We start from the raw sequence: 7500 nt of genomic DNA, 5'->3' as shown, positions 1-7500 counted from the left end.
ATTCAAACCATCCAAGCATAGATAACGGACGTAAAATGACGATGATGATGACGACGACGATGATATAATACAACTGAGAAGACCTATATTGGATTATGTGAAGGTGATTTTTAAAATCACTCTGCCAATCACCATAGGCTTTATCCGGCATTGAGACAAAAGCAAAGCTACGAAGTTGGACTTTGAAAGATAACGAAACACCGAATGTGATTAGGTGGAAAGTAAGTGAAAAATCCATACCTTAGGTGAATGGATCGAATAAATACAGGCTTTGTTTAGCTGAAAAGGCGCAAATCTTGTTCAGATCTAAGATCCCTAACTCTCAATTGAACTCCAGGCCAGGAATTTTATGTGGTTGCATGCATATTCTTTTGATCTTTTATTTATTTCAGTCATTTTGACTGTGGCCATGCTGGAGCACCGCCTTTAGTCGAACAAATCGATCCCGGGACTTATTCTTTGTAAGCCTAGTACTTATTCTATCGGTTTCTTTTTGCCGAACCGCTAAGTTACGAGAGCGTAAACACACCGCATCGGTTGTCAAACGATGCTGGGGGAACAAGCACACACACACACACGCGCGCGAGTATATATATATATATATATATATATATATATATATATATATATATATATATATATGGGAGAATTTACGAAAAAAACAACAGACGAAGACAGGTGGTGTAAACAACAAATGGATGTATTAGTTTAACGCTCGGGAATAGAGAAATTCTTTGACGTTTCGAGCCTACGCTCTTCAACTGAAAGAAATAAGGAGAGAAACAAAGAGAAAAAAAATAAATGTAGTGGTCAGCGATCTATCATGGCGAATGCCGGACAGAAGAATCACACAGGAGAGCTAAGAAAAAGGGGAGATAACAAAGAAGCGGTGAACCCAAGACGAGAAGCTGCGTGTGTGTGAGAGAATGCTGGTGATCTTATATATACGATGGGCTTCTTTCAGTTTCCGTCTACCAAATCCACTCACAAGGCTTTGGCCGGCCCGAAGCTATAGTAGAAGACACTTGCCCAAGGTGCCACACAATGGGACTGAACCCAGAACCATGTTTTTGGTAAGCAAGCTACTTACCATACAGTCACTCCTGCCCTTATATTTATGTATAAATATATTTTGAAGAATTGGAAAATTTCGCCCATCCCTGACTAACTCGATATCTTTCCAGCCTTATCATTTAAGGTCTCGGGGGGGATAGCTTTTTCACCTTTTTACTTTTTATTCTTTACAATTTAGCTTTTGTGTTTTCGTTTTCCGTTTTTTACTCTCTGCATTTTTTATATGCTGCTCTCTCAGTTTTTCCCGTTTCTTCTATTATTCAATATATTTTTGTTCGTTATATGTGGTTTGCGCCTGAAGAATACGTTTGAGTATTTCTCAACATATGAAACAATTAGCAGCGCTTAAATACATGTATTGTGACTTTTAAATATATAGTATTCATCTCTCACCAGATGGAGTACTTTTTGTTGAATTTTCTATCACGGAACAGAATATGTGTGTGTGTGTGTGTGTGTGTGTGTGTGTGTGTGTGTGTGTGTGTGTGTGTGTGTGTGCGTATGTATATATAGGAGTGGCTGTGTGGTAAGTAGCTTGCTTACCAACCACATGATTCTGGGTTCAGTCCCACTGTGTGGCACCTTGGGCAAGTGTCTTCTACTATAGCCTCTGACCGACCAAGGCCTTGTGAGTGGATTTGGTAGACGGAAACTGAAAGAAGCCCGTCGTATATATGTATATATATATATATATATATATATATATATATATATATATATATATATATGTATGTATGTATGTATGTATGTATGTATGCGTGTGTATATGTTTGTGTGTCTGTGTTTGTCCCCCCAGCATCGCTTGACAACCGATATTGGTGTGTTTACGTCCCCGTAACTTAGCGGTTCGGCATAAGACACCGATAGAATAAGTACTAGGCTTACAAAGAATAAGTCCTGGGCTCGATTTGCTCGACTAAAGGCGTGGCTCCAGCATGGCCGCAGTCAAATGGCTGAAAGAAGTAAAAGAGTAAAAGACACGCGCGCGCGCGTGTGTTTGTGTGTGTGTAGGTAGGCCATCGCTGTCCGATGATGACAAAGTCGTGTTCTCAGTGATGAGAGTGCATGTGATTCCACAGTCCAAAGCTGGAAGCACAACAGGCGCCCACAGATGTCACAGCGATACGCGGTTGAGGCAGATGTTGCCCTGTGACATCTCTTGCAGCATCAAGACACTGTCGTCCGTCTACTTCGAAGGCAGCTGCTTGCTCGTGAGGTGAGAGACCTCCATGCTGATCTGTATGCGACAGAAGCTTCGAGTTCGCTCCATTTGAGGTTACTTTTCAGAGCGCCTTTGTACCTCAGTTTAGGTCTTCCTCTGTGTGTGTATGTGTCTGTGTGTGTGTGTGTGTGTATATATATATATATATATATTAGTTTATGTATATATTAATATTATCTCAGTTTTAAAAAAACCTTTGACAATGTAAGTATGTTAATAGTTACCATGGGTAGCAAAAATTACACAAAAAACCAGGATATCACACCCGTTTTATAGGTGGAGGTACCAAGTTGAAGTGATGCATTATATATATATATATATATATATATATATATATATATATATATATATATATATATATATATATTATATATATATATATATATATATATATATATATATATATATATAGATAGATAGATAGATAGACAAACTTATGTTTGTGTATTCATACATACACACTCACACACACGTATATTATTCGGAGCCGGGTATAGATCTTTGAGTTCCGTGGTTGGGTTTTCAGTAAATTTCAGTAAACCCTTCGCAGACAAGCCTTTAAAGACCCGTGGCAATTCGCCAAAGCAACGCACGGAAAGTCTTCTTATCTTAATGTAACTGCAAATGACAAGTCTTATGCGCAAAGAAAAAGGTTAAATGCGACCGAAGCGACAAGTTATTCATAAATTCAAACATATAAATGTTAAATGTAAATAGTTATAAACATGCAAATGTTAGACGCATAAACACTGAACGTTCTGTGGAAATGTTAAATGCACAACTCGACAAGTTGCGCAGCGAAAGGTTAAACGTATCTAGAAAATATGCCAACAGATTAGCTAAGCTTTCCGGTAAGAAGCTTGCTTCTCAACCGCATGGTTCCGGGTTCAGTTCTACTGCGTGGCACCTCGGGCAAGTGTCTTCTGTTATAGCCTTGGTCCGACCAAAGCCTTGTGAGTGGAATTGGTACACGGAAACCGAAAGAAGTGTATATGTGTGCGTGTGTGTGTGTGTGTGTGTATGTGTGTGTGTGCGTGCGTGTGTGTGTGTGCGTAATCAGAGATGCAGAAACGACACACTCCGAATAAATTAAAGGGTGGCATAATCCAAGGGTTAATTAAGAAATCGATGAATCAGATTCTCCAAAACAGTCGGAGGAACTGTTGCGATAAATAGTCAATTCAAATTAACAAATATTTCAAATGAACGAAGAAACAAAAACCGAACGTGAGGATGTACACAAGAAATGTATTATCTTGACGCTCGCCGAAAGGAGAGAGTTTGATGTTTCGAGCGTAGCTCTCCGTCGGAAAGGAGAAGGGAAAAGTCCAAAGGTAGAAAAGAAATCGCCAACGGCACATGTATAGTTACATTGCTGAGGTGACCACGACAAAAAAGTACTTATATATATATACGATTCCTGAAATTTGCAGGGAGGGGACTAGTCCATTACACTGACATCAGTGTTTCACTGGTACTTAATTTGTAGACCCCGAAATGATGACAGGTAAAGTCGACCTCGGCGGAAATTGAACCCAGAACGTGAAGACGGACGAAATACCGCTGCTTTTATTATTATTATTATTATTATTATTATTATTATTATTATTATTATTATTATTATTATTATTATTATTATTATTATTATTATTATTATGTTGTTATTTTTCTTCTTTCTTCAAATTTTCTTCTATCTCTCGCCGAGTGTTTTCCGTACACCTAGGGCAGAGAAACTCGTTGTATGCATTCCCAGTTTACACACAGGTAAAACATGTATTTAAGAAAAAAAAAAAAAAAAAAAATTCATGAATGGATGTTGTTTTCACTGCGATAATGCTCTTCTCAGTACATGAGTCGTTCCAGTTAGCACGATTTTTTGCACTTCCTGTATTATTATTATCATCATCATCATCATCATCATCATCATCATCATCGTCATCATCATCATCATCATCATCATCATCATCATTATTATTATTATTATTATTATTATTATTATTATTATTATTATTATTATTATTATTATTATTATTATTATTCAGCGGCGAGCTGGCAGAATCGTTGGCCCGCTGGACGAAATGCTTAGCGATATTTCGCCCGCCGCTAGGTTCTGATTTCAAATTCCGCCGAGGTCGACTTTTCCTTTCATCCTTTCGGGGGTCGATAAATTGAGTACCAGTGAAAGAGTGGGGTCGATATAATCGACTAACCCCTCCTCCCAAAATTTCAGGCCTTGTGCCTATAATAGAAATTATCATCATCATCATCATTATTATTATTATTATTATTATTATTATTATTATTATTATTATTATTATTATAGGCGCAAGAGTGGCTGTGTGGTAAGTAGCTTGCTTACCAACCACATGGTTCTGAGTTCAGTCCCACTGCGTGGCACCTTGGGCAAGTGTCTTCTACTATAGCCTCGGGCCAACCAAAGCTTTGTGAGTGGATTTGGTAGACGGAAACTGAAAGAAGCCCGTCGTATATATGTATATATATATATGTATGTATGTGTGTATATGTTTGTGTGTCTGTGTTTGTCCCCCCACCATCGCTTGACAACCGATGGTGGTGTGTTTACGTCCCCGTAACTTAGCGGTTCGGCAAAAAGAGACCGATAGAATAAGTACTAGGCTTTCAAAGAATAAGTCTGCCCTTGTAGTAAAAAATTGAAATTATTATTATTATTATTATTATTATTATTATTATTGTTCAGTAGTTTTATTTTTATAACGTGCTTTCACTTCATTACCGAGCGTAGCTCTGTGCACCTTGGGTATGTGCTGTGGTTTGCTGTGGTGCTCTTATGGTTACTGTATTGAAAGTGTTTTGCGTAGGATGTGTGCAGTGCCCAGTAGTGCAATTTTCTGTATGTTATATATATTTGTAAGTCCTGGTGTTTTTGTTATGTATTTGTCTGAATATTTTTGAATATTTTAAAAAATTTTTAATTTTTTTATTATTATCATTATTATTGGCACAATCGTTAACACGCCGGGCGAAATGTTTAAAAGGCATTTCGTCCGTTTTCAAGTTCTGAATTCAAATGCCGGCGAGGTCGACTGTGCTTTTCATCCTTTCGGGATCGATAAATTAAGTACCAGCTGCATACTGGGGTCGATCTAATTGACTGCTCCCCCCCACCCGCCTCTCCTGACATTGCTGACCTTGTACCAAAATCTGAAACCAACCATTATTACCTCCACCTTAGCGAAGGCGGAGGTATTGTTTTCAGTCGTGTTTGTTTGTTTGTTTGTTTGTCTGTCCATATACAAGATGTCTCGAGGACCGCTGGATGGATTCGGATGGAACTTTAAGGAACGATTGGCCTCGTGACTGGCACAAACTGATTAGATTTTGGGATCAATCCGGTAACGGACAAGGATTCTGGATTATTTTTTAATATTTTCTTTACATGTATATGTAAAGTTTCATATAGTTCTCTTGTACACGCACACACATACTCACATATACTCTCACATTTTCAGCGTTGAGCATTGCTATCCCACATTATTTACATTATTTACATTTGACGGATATTTGTCCTCATCTTGTTTGTTGTTAACACAACGTTTCAGCTGATATACCCTCCAGCCTTCGTCAGGTGTCTTGGGGAAATTTCGAACCTGGGTTCTCATTCCTAACGATGTTACTATTATTATATTATAGGGGCATATGGCGTAGTGGTTAAGAGCGCGGGCTACTAACCCCAAGATTCCGAGTTCGATTCACGGCAGCGACCTGATTAATAATAGTAATAATAATAATAATAATATAATAATAGTAACATCGTTAGGAATGAGAACCCAGGTTCGAAATTTCGCCAAGACACCTGACGAACGCTGGAGGGTATATCAGCCGAAACGTTGTGTTAACAACAAACAAGATGAGGACAAATATCCGTCAAACGTAAATAATGTAAATAATTCCTCATCTCTTAAATATAGAACTGTATTGCTATCCCATTTCCATTGTACACACACACACACACACACACACACACACACACACACACAAAACACCTCTCCTTTACACACACATATACTCACACTTCAAACGCCGTTTATCGGCCTTTTCACTCCGTCCTTCGTTATTCATTTATCACCCCATCCTTTCTCTTTCATACGACGCTCTCTTTGACACTTATCTCCTCTACCTTCACCTCTCACTCCGGCTCTGTTATATATATATATATATATATATATGTGTGTGTGTGTGTGTGTGTGTGTGTGTGTGTGTGTGCGTGCGTGTGTTTGTGTATAGATAGATAACAGATAGATAGATAGATAGATGGATGGATGGATGGATGGATAGATAGAGAGATAGATAGATAGACAGATATCTTTTTATTATAGCCACACAGGGCTAAATACAGAAAATGGACAAATTACAATGTGGAGCTTTTCTTGTGGGGGGGGGGGATAATTTCCATCAAAAGTGACTGGATCTGTGGAACACGAAGAATTGGATTCCTCACTGAGCTCTCCTCACTCATGAGTTTCTCGTCAAAAACAGAAAGGTATCACTTCCGCACCCACCCAATTCACCAGATTTAGCCCCCACAGACTCCCACATTTTTTGCCCCAAGATGAAAATGCAGCTCAAAGGTCGCCATTTTAACACTGTTATCGCAGAAGGGTTCTCGACTCGCTTACGGAAAACGACTTCCAGGTTGGATTCCAAAAGTGGCAGGAACGTTGGAACTGGTGTATTGCTGTACAAGATCACTATTTCAAACGAGATGGTGTCGCAACTGAAATAAATAAGTTATTTTTTTTTATTAAACATAATTAGTCCAAGAACTTTTTGATACCATCTCGTATATGATATTAATTGTTCGACCAAAACAAGAACTTTACCGTCCTTTTCTTTCCACCAAAACTCTTTAATCATTTGATGTGTCCCTTCTTTTGCTTTCGCCGCCCCCTTTCCCTAATCCCCTTATTCTACTACTGCTCGCTGCAGATACTTTATTCCTGCTCACCCACTCAAATGACGTATATAGTTATTTCTAAATTTGCCACAAATATCCAGTTACACCACAGCTACTTTGCAGTCAGAGCCAAGCACTGTGTGTCATTCACAAGATGAACCAACATATGTATGTATGTATGTATGCATGTATGTATGTATGTATGTGTGTATGTATGTGTGTGTGGAGGCGCAATGGCCCAGTGGTTAGGGCAGCGGACTCGCGGTCA

General features: G+C 38.6%; 1 long non-coding RNA gene across 1 annotated transcript in view; it reads right to left on the bottom strand.

Moving 5' to 3' along the window:
* Nucleotides 1–6710: 6710 nt before the first annotated feature.
* The window catches only part of LOC149130159 (uncharacterized), a 36177-nt gene continuing 35387 nt past the window's right edge, over nt 6711–7500 (bottom strand). The window contains exon 2 of the long non-coding RNA XR_016239222.1: nt 6711–7052. This is a non-coding gene — a long non-coding RNA (uncharacterized LOC149130159). The remainder of the gene's footprint in view (nt 7053–7500) is intronic.

This window comes from Octopus bimaculoides, chromosome 30, assembly GCF_046866305.1.
Source record: "Octopus bimaculoides isolate indiv1 chromosome 30, ASM4686630v1, whole genome shotgun sequence".
Taxonomy (NCBI): domain Eukaryota; kingdom Metazoa; phylum Mollusca; class Cephalopoda; order Octopoda; family Octopodidae; genus Octopus; species Octopus bimaculoides.
The sequence above is the reverse complement of the archived record's forward strand: the minus strand, read 5'-3'. Positions and strand labels throughout refer to the sequence as shown.